We start from the raw sequence: 20,800 nt of genomic DNA, 5'->3' as shown, positions 1-20,800 counted from the left end.
TTGACTATAAATAAATCTGTTCTTGTAAATTTCAATTTGAATTTTAAAACTGGCAACAAATTGATGCATGAATTTTTGTAACCGATTTTGACACCAAATCTGCAAATCGGTGTCAGATTTTTGGACCAAATTATAATGATATGCTTGTAAATATAATATGCGAAATTTCACTATACTATCTGATTCAGTTTCTGAGCTACCATTCTCACAAATAGATAGAGTTTTCAAATATCAGTAAAGCATGAAGATCCGTATAAATTTCCAGGGCGATTTTGGGGGTGAGAAGGGGGGACGTTTACAATAATTTGAGTACAATATATATATATATATATATATATATATATATATATATATATATATATATATATATATATATATATATATGTGGGAAGCGGTGACAGATCCCGTATCCTGTATGGCGCCATGCTGGCCATGTTGCGTCACGTCATTAATCACGTGATGCTTTCCCGCCATTATTGGCAGACGAGAGTTGGGCAGTGAGACTGCAAGACGTGCAGCTCACGCTCATGTATATTTTATGTTCTATGTAGTAATGTTTTGTCCTTTGTACTTTAATCTTAATAAATATATTTCACATATTAATGCTGGTCGTTGCCTTTTCCCATATTTTTGGGGGCTCGGCCTTTCTCGTGAATACCCCTAGCAAATCCCGCCAAATTGTTGAAAAGCTGTGGACGTTAGTACAATTTAAGACGTTAAATTGATGCTAAGAATTTTGATAAGAGTGGATTTTTGCCGTGGATATTTTAATGGACGTTAGTGCACGTTTTGGATGGATATGATTCAAGTGAAAACGTTAAAGGTTCAATTACTTCGTGTTCTTGTGTAACTGTGCTGACATATACTGGCTGCTTTAAAAAAAAAAAGGAACTTTTAAGAGTGAATAATTCGACTGCTCCCAACCAGGTAGGCGCAATTTTTTCCCAAGTTTGTAATTTATAGTATAGTACGTTAAAAAACATAAACAAGAATTGCTGAAGATTTTTTCTTTATCTGATTTTATCTCCGTTTCTAATTTATTACACTTAGAAGTAACTGAGACCGACAAAGATGCTATGTGTGAAAATATTTTTAAAGCCCTAACAAATTTAAATGAATTTCAGAACTCGCTAGATATTAGTTTTTTATCGGAAACAGAAGAAAAACCTTTGTCTCCTCAAAAGGTTTCTCAAACCGAAACTTCATCTATTAATAACAGCTCTATGAGTAATACGGGTAATAATTCTTCCTTCCCCATCCCCGTAACTTCAGACGAAACATTAATAAATAACAGTCAGGCATTAATTACTGGCGCCAAAAGGGAATCACTCGAAAATGATCCCTCGAATAAACAAACGATGAATGAAATAAACCTTCAGTTTTGTTTTTTATTACGCGATCTCTGTGGTAGTAGCAGAAACTTCACAGGAAATGATTCCTATTCGATTAAAAGTTTTTTTATGATGTTGAAGAGAATTTTTCTCTTTTTCCTTCTTTAAGCGAACAACAAAAATTAATCTTTGTAAAGAGGTTAGTTTCCGGTACTGCTAAATCTTTTTTATTCTCTCAAAGAAATCTAAATTCCTATCATGCTTTTAAAAGTGCATTCATTAATGAATTTTCCGATAAAGTAACTTCAATTGAAATACATAAACAACTAGAAAGACGAAAAATGCACTCGAATGAAACTTTTATGCAATATTTTATTGCCATGCGTGAAATTGCGAATCAGTCTGAAACCCTTATTGATGAATGTTCTGTTATTCAATACACAATAAATGGGATACAGGGTTCTCCTTCTGATAAAATTATTCTTTATGGTGCAAAATGTTATTCTGAGTTTAAAGAAAAATTACGAATTTTCGAAACTATCGTAAGTGCAATGAACGCAAATAATTCAAAGATGTCGTATTCTAGATATGCTAATGACGGCCAAAGACGTGATACAATACATAAAATCCCTGTCCAACAAAGAGAATCAAAATCGAATTTTAGTAATCCGACTAACAGTAACATGCGTTGTTTTAATTGTAACGATTTTGGACATATCTCAAAGTCTTGCCCTAATCGTAATCGTGGTCCTAAATGTCTTTCTTGTAATCTTTTCGGACATAAATCTTCCGATTGTCATCGTACTACTCGGAATGACAGTTATACCCCACGTGATAATGTCAACACTTTACATTTATTGCATTCTCCGTCGAATATGCATAAAGAGGTTGTTATTCTTAATAATACACTTTCCGGATTAGTCGATACTGGTAGTTTTTCGACACTTCTCAAACATTCTGCATGGATTAAACTAGGATCGCCGCCGTTGACGAATAACAAGATAACACTAACTGGATTCGGTTTTTCCCAAACTAAAATAATAGGTTCCTTTGAATCTGAAATTATTATTGACAAACAAAGTTTTCCTGTTTTTATTTCTGTGGTACCTAATAATTGTACTACTTATGACCTAATAATAGGTTGCGACGTAATAAATCAGGCAAATTTGATAATTAAACCTGACGGTGTTGTATTTTCCAAAATTTCTAAATCTGACGATCCTGTTGAAACTGACAGTTTTATAATGGCTATTTCTGCCGAAACTCCCACGTTTGATATAGGTCCGAATATTTCTAAACAAACTCGCAATGAGGTTGAACAGATTTTGTTAGCCTACAAACCTAACAAAACTAAAACCACGAACATCGCACTTGATATAACGCTTACTGACGATGAGCCAATTTTCCACTCTCCTCGACGTTTACCCTTTGCCGAACGTGATATAGTAAATGCGCAGATAGACGAGTGGTTAAAAAATGGAATTATAGAACCATGTTCTTCACCCTATGCTAGTCAAGTTGTCGTAGTTCGTAAGAAAGATGGAAAACATAGAGTCTGTATAGATTATAGAAAATTAAATCGTAAATTAGTTAAAGACCATTATCCACTACCATTAATTGATGACATTTTAGATCGTCTTCAAAATGCTAAAATTTTCAGTACTCTCGATTTGCGTAACGGATTTTTTCATGTGCCGGTAAAAGAAAAAAGTCGTTGTTACACCAGTTTCGTCACAAATACAGGTCAATTTCAATTCCGTTATATGCCATTCGGTTTAAGTTCATGTCCTCCTGTCTTTATGCGATACATAAATGCCGTTTTTCGTGATCTTATTGCAAAAGGCATTGTCCTCCCGTATATGGATGACATCGTCATTCCCGCAAATAATGAATCTGAGGCTCTCGAACGCCTTAACACTGTTCTAAAAGTAGCTCGCGATTATGGACTAGATATAAACTTTAAAAAATGTCAATTTTTGCATAGTCAGATTGAATTTTTGGGTCACGTAGTAGAACACGGCAAATTGCTCCCTTCACCCTCCAAAACTAAAGCCGTTCTTAATTATCCTGAGTTAAAAAATGCAAAAGATGTACAACGTTTTCTAGGTCTTACGGGATACTTTAGAAAATTTATTCCCTCATACTCTACTATAGCAAAACCACTTAGTGATCTTCTTCGTAAGGACAGCCCCTTTCTATTTCAAGCTCAGCAAAAAACTGCGTTTTTACGTTTAAAACAGTTACTTTCTGATAAACCCGTTTTAACTATTTTTAATCAAGGCAGTCCCATTGAAATTCATACAGACGCGTCAATTGATGGCTTGGGGGCAGTCCTACTACAAAAATCCAAAGATGATAACAAATTCCATCCAGTGTATTATATGTCCAAGAAAACGTCTGACAGCGAAAGAAAATACACCAGCTATGAACTGGAGGTACTCGCCATTGTAGAAGCTCTTAAAAAATTCCGAATTTACATCCTCGGATCACACTTTAAAATTATCACTGACTGTAATGCATTCGTCAAAACGTTAAATAAAAAAGAAATGAATTCCCGCATTTCGCGATGGGCATTATACCTTCAGGATTTTGACTACGAAATAGAGCATCGAACCGGTTCAAAGATGACTCATGTCGACGCTCTTAGTCGAAGCCCATGCTGCATGATCATTCAAGACTGTGTCAATCTTCAAATTTTCAAAGCTCAACAGACAGATGAGCATATTACAGCTATAAAAACATTACTTCAAAATGCACCTTACGAGAACTACATAGTCAAGAACAACATTTTATATAAGAACTTAGACGGAATCGATTTATTTGTCGTACCTGATGATATGCAGGCCAACATTATTAAATCCTGTCATGAACGAGGCCATTTTGCAGTAAAACGCACGCAGGAAATGTTAAACAAAGAATTCTTTATTACGAACTTGAAAGAGAAAATTGAACGATGCATACGCAACTGTGTAACATGCATTCAAAATAACAGAAAACGTGGCAAATTAGATGGCACTTTGCATCCACTTGACAAAGACGATACTCCCTTTCATACATATCATATTGATCATTTGGGTCCTCTTCCCAGCACTTCTAAGAAATATAAGCATATTCTGGCGATCATCGATTCCTTTACGAAGTTTGTGTGGCTTTACCCGACCAAGTCCACCGACACCGCTGAAGTTCTCAATAAGCTCGAATGCCAAAGATCAGTTTTCGGTAATCCTTCAAGGATTATTACGGACAGAGGTACCGCTTTCACATCTACGTCATTCAAAGAATATTGTGAACATCAGCATATCACCCACATTGCTATTACAGCTGGACTTCCTAGATCAAACGGTCAGGTAGAAAGACTTAATTCTACTATCATATCTGTACTCTCCAAGCTATCCATAGAAAACCCTGAGAAATGGTATAGCCATGTTGCTTCCGTTCAGCAAATTATTAATTCTACATTTCAACGAAGTATCAATTCTACTCCATTCGAAATTCTGTTTGGAACTAAAATGAAATCTGAGCATGATATAAAAATCCTCGAAATCGTCAACGAAGAGATCCAGTCTGCATTTCTCCAACAGCGTGATGAGCTCCGTAAAGATGCAAAACAACAAATCCTCAAAATCCAAGAAGAAAATCGCCGTACCTACAATCTGCGTAGGAAACATGCTCAAAAATTTCAATTGAATGATCTCGTCGCAATCAAGCGCACTCAATTTGGCCCTGGTCTGAAATTGAAACAAAAATTTCTCGGACCATATAAAGTGATCAAAATTAAAGCAAACGACACATACGATGTTGAAAAGTATGATTTCTTCGATGGACCATCAAAAACTTCAACTTGTGCAGAATATATGAAACCATGGTCCAGCAATATAGAACATATCACTTGAATTGTGTTTCAAAAGAAAACACTGAACACTACTTAAAGAGAAAGAGAACTATTTTCCTTCTTTTTGTGTGGGTATATTTGGACGATATAGACTTTGATTTTTTTTTCTCTGTTTATTTTGTGTTTTTATATTTTTACATGTTCAACACTAATATTATTTTTATTTTTAGTTAGTTATTCGATATTTCCAGTGCACGCTATTGTATTGCGATATACTTATGCTGTCACGGATGGTATGACTATTTTATTTGTTTCATCTTGTGAATATTTCAATTTTACAAATTATTTTCCTGTATTTGCTGTTTGTTTTATATATTTACTTCATTGTACTGTATACCATAAGGCGAGGTCGCCTATCCTGTCATGATGGCCGATGTGGGAAGCGCTGACAGATCCCGTATCCTGTATGGCGCCATGCTGGCCATGTTGCGTCACGTCATTAATCACGTGATGCTTTCCCGCCATTATTGGCAGACGAGAGTTGGGCAGTGAGACTGCAAGACGTGCAGCTCACGCTCATGTATATTTTATGTTCTATGTAGTAATGTTTTGTCCTTTGTACTTTAATCTTAATAAATATATTTCACATATTAATGCTGGTCGTTGCCTTTTCCCATATATATATATATATAAATTTAATGTCTCACTAAATGTAAAAAGAAGTATAAAGATAACACAACCACTAAAAATATTTTTGTCAAACTCCCATTTGAATCGAAAATAAACTAATATAACTGACGACATATGCTTAGAGACTGTTTGTATTCTCACTAAAATTTACTACAGCTCACTATTTCAACATAAAATTGATTTATCTCAATTCATTCATAACTCCGAGAGACTGCCAAATAAGTGTGTATAAAAAAATGTTTGTTTTGAAAAGACTAAATAGCAAACTCTAGACAGCTTATAAACTTTTTACGAAACCGCATTAAAACCACTCGCTGACGATTAAAAGCGATATGTATCTGGTTATTTTTATTTCTTATTCTATTCTATTTTTTGTCATAATATTACGTAACATATTTATTTACTTTAGGATATACAGAGAAAAGATTTTCAGAGATTATTTTTTTTTAATCGAAGTTTGTTTTTGTTGACTAAAAGTATCTGGTTGCAATTTGTAGCGATATAAAAATGTTATTGCGTTTTTTTATTTTTATATTTATTTATTTTACACTTTTCTTTTTTCTGTGAAAGGTAACTGAGTTATTCAAAAATCGGATCGGCTTGAATTTCCTTTCCACGTATGTAACTGAATCTACATATAACCGTTGACAGAAAATGGAAGTTACACCATTAAAAATAAATCTTATAGAGTAAATCTAGTACATAAAAATAATAAGTGGAATGCTTTTAGATTCTCCTTTTAGAAGGAACAGACTATGCAAAATACAATATAAAGGGTGTTCTAAAATTAACACAAGATTTAAATTTGCCACCATTCATGCAGTAAAGTGTTGGCAACTCTATTAAAAACCATTTGAGTTCTGATAGATTAGGGTTAGCAAAAATGGAGAGTTACACGATAGAATAACGTGTTAATGCAAGATTTGAATTAAATAAAAAACACTGCTTGTTTTTTTCTAATTGTTATATTTTTTATTGAATCGTAAAATGCACAGAATAGGGTTGTGTAGGGAAAAATACATAGGCCAAATGGTCTCCACGGCTTTGCTGGCACATATGTACTCGTTTATCAAAATTTTTCATGATCATAAACGTGGCGGAATTTCGTTGATGCAGTGTTCAATTTCTTCCTTTTATGCTTGCGTGATTGTCGATTTGTTGGCATAGACCTTTGACTTTAAATAACCCCATGAAAAATCAAATGGTATTAAATCACACGATCTAGGAGGCCAATTCTCAAATTTTCGAACAGTGGTCGCCAGACTCTTACCAATTTTGAAATATTATTCAACAATGAAAACACTTTGTTCTCTTGTGCAAAGCTCCATTTTTACTAACCCTAATCTATCAGTACTCAAATGTTTTTTTTAATAGTGTTGTCAACACTTTACTACAGGAATGTTGTCAAATTCAAATGTTGTGTTAATTTTGGAACACTCTTTACTTTAGGAAAAGTCGAATGAATTGTACATTAATCTTGTTTTAAACCTTTTTATAGGAAACTCACCAGAAAAATGTTGCAGAAACTATTTTAAATTGAGTCCTATATCCTAAAAAATCATTCATTAAAATGTTTTATTAAGAAATGAAAATTTAAAACATATATACATATATGTAATGATATATATTAATCTAATTTAAATTCTAATTAATTCGAAATTTTTATCCTAATTTAGCCCATATTAATTTCGTAATAAAATTGTCTCTTATTTCCTGATCCAATTCCACTTTTTATTTAATTAATCTTTCACGCGAATTATAAAAATTCTTATATTTACAAGTTTTCATGATTCGAGGAAAAGATTAAACATCCTTAATGTTTAACTACATTTTTTTTGAAGATAGCTAAATTTCTTTTTCTAAATTGACCGGTGTCATAGAAATCCCTATCAGAATCTCATAATATAAAATCACTGAGGGATAAATTTCGGTCTCTTTTTGGTCTTCTGTTCTTGTGGCGTGATATAGATGGACATATTTCTTATTTTTTGCACTCAAATTATGCCTCCCGGGATAGAATAAATCTAGTTTAAAAATACAAAAGTGTTCTTCTCTTTGCCCTCGCAACTGCTAAAAAAATATGTTTACACATGCACACACACGCACGCACATAAAGAATTTCTGTATACGAATTATTATTTTTCAGATGCATTTTATTCTAGGCCAAATCTTAAACATCATAAATATTCGTTTATTATTTTGACATAGAATGCTCATAATTTACAAGTCATTCTAATAATTTTTAAAATTATAATTATTGCAACTATATATATAAACATTCAGGATCAGATTTAATTAACTTACAACTTTAAACAGAAGCAACCGCTCAGTCATTTCGGTAGTGATATAATTTTTTTTCTATTTAAAAAAATAGATGTATTGTGCATAAAAATAAATAATATTTAATATATTGTGTTTCAAAAGTGAGAAAGTTCGGCGCTGCGTACAATGCACGATAACGAATATTTAAAAATGAATAGCCACTACCAATAGAAATTCTTCTGGAGAAGCTCGAACTCACAATTCTTGGCATTATTAGCAAATCCCGGCAACTTAAATACAAATAAAATCAGTTTAAAAAATTATCTCCGGTAGCAAAATTTTTATTCGGCTCTATACGTAATTTAATGCATGTATGAAGTGCAACGTGAAAGTTCAGACTTTGCAATAACGAACATTTGAAAACGAGCAACCACTAAAAATAGATTTCCCCAGGTGAGGATCGAACTCACAGCCTCGGCATTACTCGCAGATACTGCCTTATAAGTACCGCGCGCTAACCAATTGCGCCACTAGGGAACTACTAAACATCGTCTTCTTTGCTCACAGAAGAAAAGTAATATTACTTAGTAGATGAAATTGCTAGTTACTAATAAATTTTATACAATGTTTTATATATATAGAAAATGTATTATTGATCGTCTGGATTTTGATGGCTCTCCATGTCTTAGATTTATGATTCTGAGTTTTAAAAAATCGTTTTTGGAATTATTTTTGCGTTTGTGTAGGAGGTTGTATCTTTAAAAAAGAATGTTAGAAGACTCAGACATGTTTTTATGCTCCTTTCTTTAAAAATTAATTTTAAAGATTATCTTCAAGTTTTAACTCGCTTTCCAAATTATGTTCTCGTATATTTTTCTCTTTTTCACTACAGAAAACGTTTTTATTAACGTATTATGATATAAAAACATTTTATAATATTTAATATTTATTTCTAATTGAATATTGAACCAATTATGCGGGATGCTCTTTTCTGTTAAAAACAATTTAGGAATTTTTCTGCAAATTCTTCTATATTTTTTATCGCGGAGAAAAAAGAGTTTTTTTAAGCATGCATTTAAAAAAAATTCGCTATTTCAATTTTAAAAACGGATACGAAAGTCATATACTAATTTCAAACATTTCTAAAAGAATCAACTCAATTTAAATAATATAAAGGTTTTGAATTAAATGTTTTATATTAAATCTGTTTCCTCTACTTCTTACAAAACAAGCCGGAGTGGTCTCCCTACAACTTTCTCGCCTACTTTCTAATAAACTTGTCATGCCAAAGAACGCCTTAAATGGCATTGACGTACAATGGATAAGCAATATTTTTGGCATGAATTTAGCATTTTTATTGAATCAATCGTGTTATCCTTGGCTAGTTATTTGTCGATTAATCGCTGATATACGATTAATAGTATTCGACGGTCGAATTTCCATTTTAGACGCAATTTCTCAACCGGTTGAAACAAAAATTTGGCATAAAACTGTATTTGTAGTCATAAAATCTCATACCGAATTTGTTATATATTAGTCATTGGGATTTTGAATTATCGCGTTTACATGTTTCTATTGTTGTTGTTTCTTATGGCACTTGCCACGGACAAGCCCGCTGTTCGAAGACAGCCGATTTAAGCCTAAGGGGGAGCACCTCTTACTTTTATCGTAGAGCCAACTAGGGCCAAGAGTACGACTTGACTACTCACGCAACACTCATTCGCTTGCACATCCCCTTTTTACAGGAGGGCACATTCACACACCTCACAGATAGAACACAGAAGTAGGAGAATAACCATGCCCAAACCGGGACTCGAACCCGGGACGCCCAGATCACGGGGAAGACGCGCTACCCCTATGCCAGGACACCGGCAAACATGTTTCTGAAAGTACAGACCGACAGATAGTCCACCTGTAGTTGGATTTGGATAAAAATTTGACTGTTGTCTACATTATAGATGTTAAATCTGTGTACGGAATTTTATCCATCTAGCTCTCTTCCTTTTATAATTATCGCGTTAATTTATATTCGAACAGCTGGACAGACGGATTTCCTCTGACAGATTTTATTGAAAATTTGATGTAAATCTGTTAATTTGGTGTAAAGACCGTATACCAAATTTCAACCGTCTAGTTCAAAACGTTTTTGAGTTACCTTTGTCACAGACAGACAGGTGAACATTTTCTAAAAATGTGTTTTTCGAACTCAGGTAAGTTTGACACGTGGTGATTCATCAAAATCTGGAGTTCTATTTTTTCGACGATTACTATACTTTCTCTAAACTACGTACACAAGACAGTAAAAAATGGGAAAGAGCCTAAAACAAGAAACTGTTGATATTTTTCTACGACATCAACTTTGTTTTACTTCATTCAACTTGGATTCATAATTCCCAATTTCCATAAGAGTTTAGAATAATTTTACTTCAAAAATCTTTCACCGAATCTACTTTCAATAACTGAATATTACATGGAGATAGCCAAGAATCAATCCAGTGGGAATTTGGAAGTCTTAAATTTATCATTTTGCTCACATTCATTCGATACATCAATCAAAAGATTTTAAAAAAAAATCGACAATGTTGGAAAACGAACTAAAGAATTGAGTTCGAAAATAAATTTAACTTTTGCAAGATAACTTCAATCAGAGCGATAGAATAATGATGAAATATCCAATTCCAATCATAATTATGGCCAAATATTGAAGTTTTGCTATACAAAAACTAGTTTTTATCTTCAACAACTTTTTTTTTTTACCTCTTTCTTTTTACAGCTGTTCTTTTTCTTTTGCTTCTTTGATTTTTTTTTCTTCTTTTTTTTCTTCAACCTTCCCACTCTTGTTCATTTTTCATTGGTTGCTGCTTTGATTTTGTCATAACAAGTCGCATAGCTCGAAAGAGAACGAGAAAAATATAGCAAAAAAAAATTTCTCTTCCAAACAGAATGTACATTATTTCGTAGCAAACGACATCTGATAAGGTATAATTAATGAGGCGAAAGTGGCATCACTAAGGTAACAGAAGTAAAGAGTCGAATCGATGGCGCGTCGTTCTAAATTATAGGAATTGAAATTTTGCAGTTCAGTTCTGCGTTGGAGGGGGGGGGGATGGCTATTTCGTTTCACCTGTCAAGATGACATACGACATGAGAAACCGGGAAATACTGCGAATGATATTAGGACAGATATCAACTACAATTGTTCCCACAAAACCTGACTTATAAGCTAGTATAATGGAATAAAATTGAATAATAATAATAAAATAGGTTTTAAAAAAAGGAAAGGAAAAAAAATTGCAATTTTGCTCACAAAATGAGCTATCGAAAATTTCTATTTCTGGGATTCCTTTTCCCGGCGCGTTTGTTTCAGACATAATAGAATAATTCTTTTTGCGCCATTTTTCCAACAAAAGAAAAATTATCTGAATTATGTGGAATGTCGCCATTTTAAAAACGAACTGCAAAATCTATGCTTGGACAATTAATCATTTCGGCCTGCCTGATAGGAAAAGATCAAAAATACTATATTTAATTATTCACAGAACTGTCTGGTATTTTGTTGGAAAGACAATTTTTGTTTCTATCGTTTGAATTATTTGAGGTTTCGTATTATTTTTATCTTCTATAAGATTAGAATATAAAATAACAACAAAAGTTAAATAATAAAATAAGAACAAAAAATTTTCTAGTCTATTGCAATTATCGTTTTCATTTAAAAAGGTGCCATTTTAATGCCAAGACGGCTTCGACTTTGAAAAATGGGAATTTTTCCATTTTAACAATTGATTACATTTAGCTTAAAGTCCCTTTTCTTTGGTGGGGGGATCAAATCTGGTGCTGTTTAAATATTTGACTGGAATTCAAACAATCAAATTAGATATGTTTTTGATTTTATTATGTTTTCGCAATTAAAAATATTAACGAATAACGCTGCAATGATTTACAATTAAGACTCTTATAATCCTACTCATCAACAGTATTGTAAAAAGAAATCTTGAAAGAAATGGAGAAATAAATGATATTACACTCAATGTAGTATTTTCTTTTTTGTTAAATCTAACACTATCTAAACGACTGATTGGAATTCAAACAATGTGTTTGGATACATATTTGATTTTGCTATTTTTTTCGCAAATAGAAATAATATCGAATGGAATACAAATGCAAACACTTATAATTAAAAATCTTGTAGATATAGCTAAAAATACCAGTATTTATGAAATAATCTTAAAAGAAATGGAGCATTATATATCGTTATAGAAATTAATTTTAAATTAAGAAAAGCAAGCAATAATTTTGAAGAAGCTGCTTAAAAAAAGTAATGCCATGGTGAAGAATTTTCCTTACAAAAAAGATAATTTGGAATAAAATTGAACAATATTTTGTGATTTTTAGCAATTTATTGAATATTTGCATATTCATAAGTTCATGCTTTAATAATTGTAATTTTTTTCATATTAGTACTTGTGAAAAGAAAATTTCAACAGCTCTAAAAACATCGCTTTTTTCTTAGACAAAACATTGCATGAAATTGCTCTTTTGCAAATTTTTTCCAAATAATTATTTAAAAAAATTATCCGAAAAATATGTAATCCTCTTTCCGAAAATAAAATAAGTTAATTTGTTAAAGCTTAAAAAAAAAAAAGGATTGTAATTATGAAAAATTCTTCTTCGTTCATTGGAAGCTTGAACTTGCATAGAGAAAAAAAGAAAACTTTAATTCAGTATTTGAACTAATCTACAGTTGCATACAAATATTCTATAAATTTTGTGCATAATTTTGAAAGTATTGCATAAATTTGTAACAGATAAAAGAAAAGGCAAACAAAACAAAATGTAAGTAAGCAACAAAAATATTTGTAAAAGTAAAAAGTAGATTTAAAGTCACTGTATTAAGCAGTTTACTTTTACTAGTCTTAAACAATTTTTTTTTTTCTTCCAGACTCTTTTTTTTTTTCCCTCTTCTCGCATTTTTTTTTTTTTTTTGGATGAAAAAAATTATTTTGCGAACCCAAAATTGGAAAAAAAAAGCATAAATGAACACATGTAAAAGAAATTATATTTAAAACTTATTTAATAAATTTTATTAAACTAAAAATGTTATTTATTTATTTTCTGTCTGTGGGCTTTCAAGAATTCAAAGGAGTATAGTGGTTGCTACATTTTTTTGTGCGATTTCACAAACGGGTCGCGACCTATTGTTTACGAAGCAATGTTTCATGACACAGCTTAAATTTAAGTGGAATTGTAAAAGATTTCTTTTATCACTATTTTTCAAGACATTGAATGGCTGCATATATTGTACAGTAATTCATATATTTGCAAAAAAAAAAAAAAAAAAAAAAAAAAAAAAAAACCAGATCGAAACATTTTTTATTATTTGCAAAGAAATTAAATAGATTTTAAAGCACGGATGCATGCTTGTTATATGTGAGGAATTCAAATACGGAAACTATTTTTAAATAATTCAAAAAGCAATGATTTGGATATTACATTATTTCATCTCAATTTTTGTCATCTTTTACATGAATGTCAATATTTTTTCCCTCATAAATTGAGTTTAAAAATGCAAAGCTCTAAATACAATTTTAAAACTAAATCATCTCTCTCTTTTTTTTTATTGGTTTCTTTAAGAATCAAACCTAGAATCTGCCTGTTATGAATTCTATCCATTTACAATTAAATACTATCTTTGTAAGGTATAAATAAAACATGACAGCTTTTTTCAAAAGAAACAAAAATAAATAAATGATTTTTGAATTTGATTTATATTTATCGTCGCCAAACCAGCTGATCACCAATAAATCGCTTTTTATAAATGCATTTTGATGATCCATAAGCCATCAAAACAGTGTTATTTTAAATGTCTTAGTTAAGTTCTCTTTATTGTGCACATGTTAAAAGCATAAAACATATCATAAACATGTTAAAAACATAAAACATATCGTATACATGTTAAGGACATAAAATGTATCGTATACTTGTTAAAAACATAAACATTCTGCTTATCGTGTACATCACCTGTATTCTAATGGGGACATAGAACATATCATAGCGCTGTTAAAAACATAAATATCCAATTCATCCATATTCTAAATTGCACGATATTGTAACTTCTTTTTTTATTAATTGTCTCATAAGATATACCGATATTAAACAGAAAACACCTTCTTTAACTTTCAACAGCAAAATAAATAAATAAAATAATGCAACTAAATGTTAATTGAACAATGAAAAAAGTTCGAGTTTAAAGATAACAAAGTAATTCATTGTTGAAAATTTGGCAAAAAAAAAAAAAAAAAGTCAAAATTAAAAAAAAATTGCTCGACTTTCAATTTAGCACTACCCAAAAAAAAAAAAAAAAAAAAAAAAAATTTTTTTTTTTTTTAAATTTCAAAATGCCCTAAAATTTATTTTTGTTTAATAATAATTTTTATAGTGGAAAAATGACTAATTCAGTTTAGTTTTTAATTAATTTTCCAAATTAGACCTATGCCATATTTCGTAGCTGTAATTTAAATAGTATCGTATAACATGTAGAGTGCCCCTACACCCACTCACACATTTATCTTTATTATTAGAACACTGATCAAATTTCAAGCTTTAAGAACTTTCAGAACTCGGCGACATGGCCGAAATAACATTATAGACAGAAATAAGGAAATACCAAATATGATTAAATTAAAGAAAAATATAAAATAATACATTTCAGTTCTCTTTTAATGAGCTTTAAGCCGCCAAAGCGAATTAACGTAAAATACGATTTCACAAAAGAAATCCAAAACATAAAAGATTTAGATTTATGGTGAAGATAATTAATGTTCTAAATTATTATTTTTTTAAAAGCAGCAAACGCATTTGACAATATAAATCTAAATCGTCAGACATTTTATGGTGGAAAGAATGAATATAATGAGCAAACAAATATTTTGCATAAGAAACACAAAGTTATACAAATTTAAATTGGGTTTTATTTTGTAACAATATCACTAAGCAATTGAATATAATTACTTTATAGTCACAAAAGACATGTTCAAATCTCGTTTTTATTTATTTTAATTAAGAAAGATATTTATGATATAAATTTAAATTGTCTGCATATTTTGTAACAATATCAGTAAATAATTAAATAATATGCTTTTATAATGTTTTCAAAGCACTACAGCTTAGTGCGATTTCCGATCCGAATATATTTTGATACATATTTTATTTTGCTTTTTAAGTGGGAAACAAACTGAATTAAAAAATGTTTTTTTTTTCTTAACGTGATATATAAAGCAAATTATTTCTAAAGTGAATAACTTGTATACAAAATTAAAGTCCAGATTGGTGCAATTAGGTATTTGGAGGATCCACACAATTCGTATTATTATACCTCTCTTTAAATAATTGGTACTTTAGTTTCACAATTCTAGGAATTTTTAAACTAATCATCATGTGAATGGTTTATTTTAATTTTTAATTTCCGTATTTTCGTGAATTTGTGCTATTCATTAAAAAATAATAATAAATTTTTTTTAACGAGACCCCCCCCCCCAAAAAAAAAAAATCAAAAGGCCCATTTTCGCAGTTACGACGTCATTGCTATGGACTTGGCAGCTGGACAAGTACAATTTGTTTCACTCTCGCAAACACCAAAAATGAATACCGTTAAATCTCAGCTTCATTTCAGTGTAATGCTCTAGAAAATGTATGCTGTCTGTTCTATTCTATAACACAGATGAAGATGTTAAAATGTTTAAAGAGGAAAGACAATCGATTTCAAAGGGAGGTGAACTCAGTGTTCCAATGACTGCTTTAACGGAATTAAACATCAACACCAATGACGGAGGATAGTCGAATCACATTATAGAAACTTATTAATAGGCCTATTAAGAAGACTGAGCATTTCATTGAGAGCTGCTTAACCAAAGCTCGCAGAGAAACCGCATATGTTACGTATTTACGCATGGTATGTTCCGAGAATACATAGAATTATCTTTTAAAAATGAGGGTTACATATATTCTCCCTTTTCCTAACAGCCCGGGATTAGCACCAAGAGATTTTTTTTACTTATCATGAATTTAAAGAAATATTTTCCATCATTAGAAGCAGAAATAAAAGTTGCGGAAACAATCTGGGAAAGTCCGTCAAAATAAAAAGAAAGAGAGAGAAAAAAAATAAGGCTTAAGAATGCGTTTGAACTGAAAAACAGGCGGGTTATTTTGGAAATACTATAAATCTAGAAAATACAATTTGAAGGAAACATTATTTTAAGAAAGACCATGAAAAAATGGAGGATAAGTATGGATAACTACTTTTAATTAATTTAATATCATTCGTTGTTGAATAATGTATTATATATGCTTCTATTAATTTATATATTTTAAAAATATATATAACATAGAAAAAAATGGTTAAAGTAATAGAATTATTAAAATCTAATCAAAATTAATTGTTAATGATATAAATATATTATAATAGACCTTTACTTATAAATAAAAGCATTTAATTATTATGATAGATTATCAAAACATAATAAACTTTTAACAAAAAAGAACATTAAAATTAATTATTTATAAAGTTATTGGACTTGTCCAGTAAAATATATCTCAATGGACAATATACCACTTTATTAAGGATAAGTAATTATTTATATTTTTATTTATTTCATAATGTTTTTATTAAGTCATTGAATAATTCGTGGAATTTTTTCTTTTTATAATTTATTTATTTGGCAAATATCTTTTTAATATTTCTAATAGGTCTTTCTACAATCTCTCTCCAAGCTCGCGGACCTTAGACTGTTGTTTAATTAGAAATCCGCCAGAGATTTTAGCAAAGCAATACGGGTTTTATATAAATTTTGGAATTGATCCGTTAGTTACCAGAAATCGATCGAATGTAGTAAATATACCTGTACAATCGAATTAATAATAATTAATTAAGTATATCTGCACAAGAAAATGATATCATTTATTCATGCCTGAAATTGCTTAGAATCTATAACTTCGAAGGTTACACTTTGTTTCCAGTTGCTTTGAATTTCTGCTGCACAAAAATAATAAAATTATTAAAATTTAACCATAATTAATTGTTAATAATACAGATCTTAAGTATTATAGTACAGACCTTACTTATAAATAAATCAACTGGAAACAAAGTGGATATATAGTGTTAAATATTGTGCAATTCTAATCATTTGAAGAATTAATTAGAATCATTACTTACTAAGAAACTTTAATTGGAACTACTGAGAAATCCTATAATTTTTTTTAAACCCCCGTTATTGCTTGAAAGATTTATAAAATATTAAGCTATCAAACATGTGAATATTAGAAGGTAACTTATAGCATTAATCATTTTTAATTTTTTAGAAAATAGTGAACTCAGCATAATCAAATATTTTAATTCGATTTTTTTTTCTTTGGGTTTTTGACTATTCTAAAGCATAACATAAAAAAAATCGTCTGTTATTCGTGAATGCTCTATTTATTTTGATTAATTCAAAATCAAAACTAAAAGACTTAGTTTTTCCCATTTTATTTCTGTTTGTTTCGATTAGTTAAATATGACTGTATTTTATGTCCTCAACAATTCTAATTGATAGATTTTTTTTTCATTTTTTGCTTAGTTAATAAAACTATAAAAATTCTGAATTTTAAATTTAAAAAAAATATTCAGTATGTTTATTATGAATTCTGCCATTTATTTTTAAATTTTATGATACTTTATATTTAATATGATGAATACTGTTAATTAAAGAAAGGAGCATTTCAACTGCAATTATTATTATTATTATTTTTTTTTTTTTTGCAATTATGAAACTTTTTAAATCTGAATTATGTCTACATTATTTGTTAAAAAGACTTCTTGTTTATTTATCTATTATGTATTATCTATTAGAATGGTTATATATTAAAATTAAATGTTTATTTCCAGTTGTAAAGGTAAAAATCATCTTTTCTGTTTCATACATTTTTAGAAACAGTATTTTTATCCGTGCTCTTATTGTAAAGTTTTAAGAAAGAGTTTTTTTAATTTCCACTCTTATTACACTCATTTTTAGAAACAGTTTTCTTAATTCAAATTTTCGTGTAAATTGTGTTTTGATAAAGTGTATTTAATCAGTTTTAAAATAGCCAAATTGAAAAATAATATATATATATATATATATATATATATATATATATATATATATATATATTTAAAAAAAGAAGAGCATCATTCGCACTATATTTTAACTCTTACTAGTACGAAAAAAGTACTATCAAGAAATAGATTTCTCGCAAGTAAATGTTGATAATAAAAGGCATGAGTAGACAATATTTACTTCCTGCTTTCCAAAGGTCAAACATTATGGCTTACAGAGAAAAATGCGTTGATATAGATAAAGAAAACTGCTTGTTTGTGTCCCCAGTGGCGCAATTGGTTAGCGCGCGGTACTTATACAGCAGTATCTGCGAGTAATGCCGAGGCTGTGAGTTCGAGCCTCACCTGGGGAAGTTTGTTTTTAGTGAGTGGTTTCCCTTTAGTATGAGATAGTAACTTACGACACGCTGGAGAGACAATGCTGGATTATAACTTTCTTGTCAGAAAAATTTTAAAAGACTAATATTTTTTTTTTCTTTTTTGTAGATTTATTCAATAATAATGATGAAAAAACTATTAACCCGTTCTCGCAGCAATCATTTAGCATATTTCACGGACAATGCGATGGAGAAATAATACTGAATAAATGTGTAGATGATATGGTGATAAGGTAATTAATATAAAAATAAAAGGAAAATATAATGTATTACTAGCATATTTAAAAAAAACACACCTCATCATCAACTTTTTAATATTAATTAATTTTTAATTTATTTCGTGGTTTTGCACTGAAAAAAAAGTCACGATTTGTAAACACATATTAGAAACCTAGTTTAGGTAATTAAATATGCACAGACATTTTGACACAAAATTTTAACATTTATCAAACAGTCAAAAAGATTTTTCATAACGCGCTATTAGTAAATATAAATTGATTTTTTTTAAATCAGTAAAAACAAAAACATAGTAAATAAAATTAATAAAAAAGGAATTATTTCATTAATCAAAACTTTGGAATTTAAAATGAAATCCTCGAAAGTATGAAGTATTGGTAGAAATTCTCTAAGTAAACTAGATTATTTATGTTATTCATAATATATTTCAATTTTAACATTATAATGTTTAAAGGCATATTTTATACGAAAAGCGTCCTGCAGTATTCATGAATTAGCATATACACTAAATAATTGTAAAAATCTCTTGTTAAGTCGGATAATTGGATCTAGACTCATGAAAGTTGACACTTCGTTACTTTCTGTATCATACTGTATCATAAGCGTAAAAACTTAAGAAAGATTTTTTTAAATTTTGATTACATTTTTAATTGAAAAACTAATAAACATTTTAGCTTTTCCCATCTGCAATTTCATAACAAATGACAGCCAAAAAAAATTTAAAAATCGAGACATTTAAAAGTTAAAAAGGGGGGGGGGGCATTCAGGGATATCAATATAAAATTCAACAAATTTTTTTCACCAATTTTCTTAAATATTTTAAATATATTTCACATCATTGCTTTTCATTGTTAATGGATTTATAAACACACTCGTTGTAATGATATTAAAAACATTTTTGATAGATAGGTTATTGCTTGCATATAATTTACAATGAATTTTAAAATAAAAATTTAATTTAAGAAAAATAAAATTAGAATAAAAATGAAATTAAGTTAGACAAATCAAGCATAAAATTTGGCCTACTATATGTTGAGGACAAAAATTCGATTCTGCTTCCGACTTTTTTGATACCTGTTTAAAAAGTTAATCTCTTACTACCATTACAGTTTAATTTTAAGGGATTTTTACTTTTAGACTTTTGTTTTGGCTCCCAGATTTTTAAAAATTTTTTACTCTTTTTAGTTTAGGAATAAAAAGCGTGTTTCGCAAAGATTTTTTTAATAGTCATTTTTTATTTTTTGGTCTTTGATTTAAAATTCTTTAACATCAACTTTATTCATACCATATTCGAGGGCGCCACTTGCATAGCGTCAAATTGGAATCAATCAGTTAATTATAAATTAAGTTTTGAAAATATCAAAAGAATATATTGTTTTCAAGGGCAAGGATCTGTAGAAAAGTTTGGATCTCTAAGAGAAGAATCAATTACAAAATCCCTTCTTTAAAAACATGGAACAAGTTAAGTTAAATAAAAGTTCACAAAATACATAAAATCAAAACTATCTATAAAATTATTACTTGTGGAATGCCAAAAAATTACATGGAAAATATTTCGATTAATCAAAAAAATTGAATTACAGGTTCTACATCTTCCAAAAATCATATTAAATTTGTTTTAAATAAAACATGCTCCTTTTTTGTATGATACTCTCGCGCCTTGGTTAAAGAAACAAGGACTTCACCCAAATGGGCTACCGCCTATCCAAATTTCTACACCACGCTGATAGAAGACTATTTGATTTCGAAAGATGTAAAGAATGCCATATTTGAGTGGAAGATGTATTTTCAGTGTAATTTATTTGAATTGATCTGAACGGCGGATTTTCCTTTAATTTATTTACTCTTAAATGATTGATTTTCCAGTTACTAGCTGATTTCAAACAAATAATTATTAAAAGATTTTAAAATGCTGCTAAACATGGAACAAGGAAATATTTTT

The 20,800-nt window shown here is 29.7% G+C and overlaps 2 non-coding genes across 2 annotated transcripts; one reads left to right on the top strand and one right to left on the bottom strand.

Moving 5' to 3' along the window:
• Nucleotides 1-8,560: 8,560 nt before the first annotated feature.
• Trnai-uau (transfer RNA isoleucine (anticodon UAU)) lies at nucleotides 8,561-8,652 on the bottom strand. Its single transcript is given in 2 exon segments — nucleotides 8,561-8,596; nucleotides 8,615-8,652. It is a non-coding gene; the product is annotated as a tRNA-Ile (tRNA).
• A 9,853-nt stretch (nucleotides 8,653-18,505) lies between these two features.
• Nucleotides 18,506-18,597, top strand: Trnai-uau (transfer RNA isoleucine (anticodon UAU)). The gene is given in 2 exon segments: nucleotides 18,506-18,543; nucleotides 18,562-18,597. It is a non-coding gene; the product is annotated as a tRNA-Ile (tRNA).
• Nucleotides 18,598-20,800: the final 2,203 nt, after the last annotated feature.

The sequence above is a fragment of the Argiope bruennichi genome, chromosome 5 (assembly GCF_947563725.1).
Source record: "Argiope bruennichi chromosome 5, qqArgBrue1.1, whole genome shotgun sequence".
NCBI lineage: Eukaryota > Metazoa > Arthropoda > Arachnida > Araneae > Araneidae > Argiope > Argiope bruennichi.
Note: the sequence above shows the minus strand (reverse complement) of the source record. Positions and strands in the feature narration are given on the sequence as shown.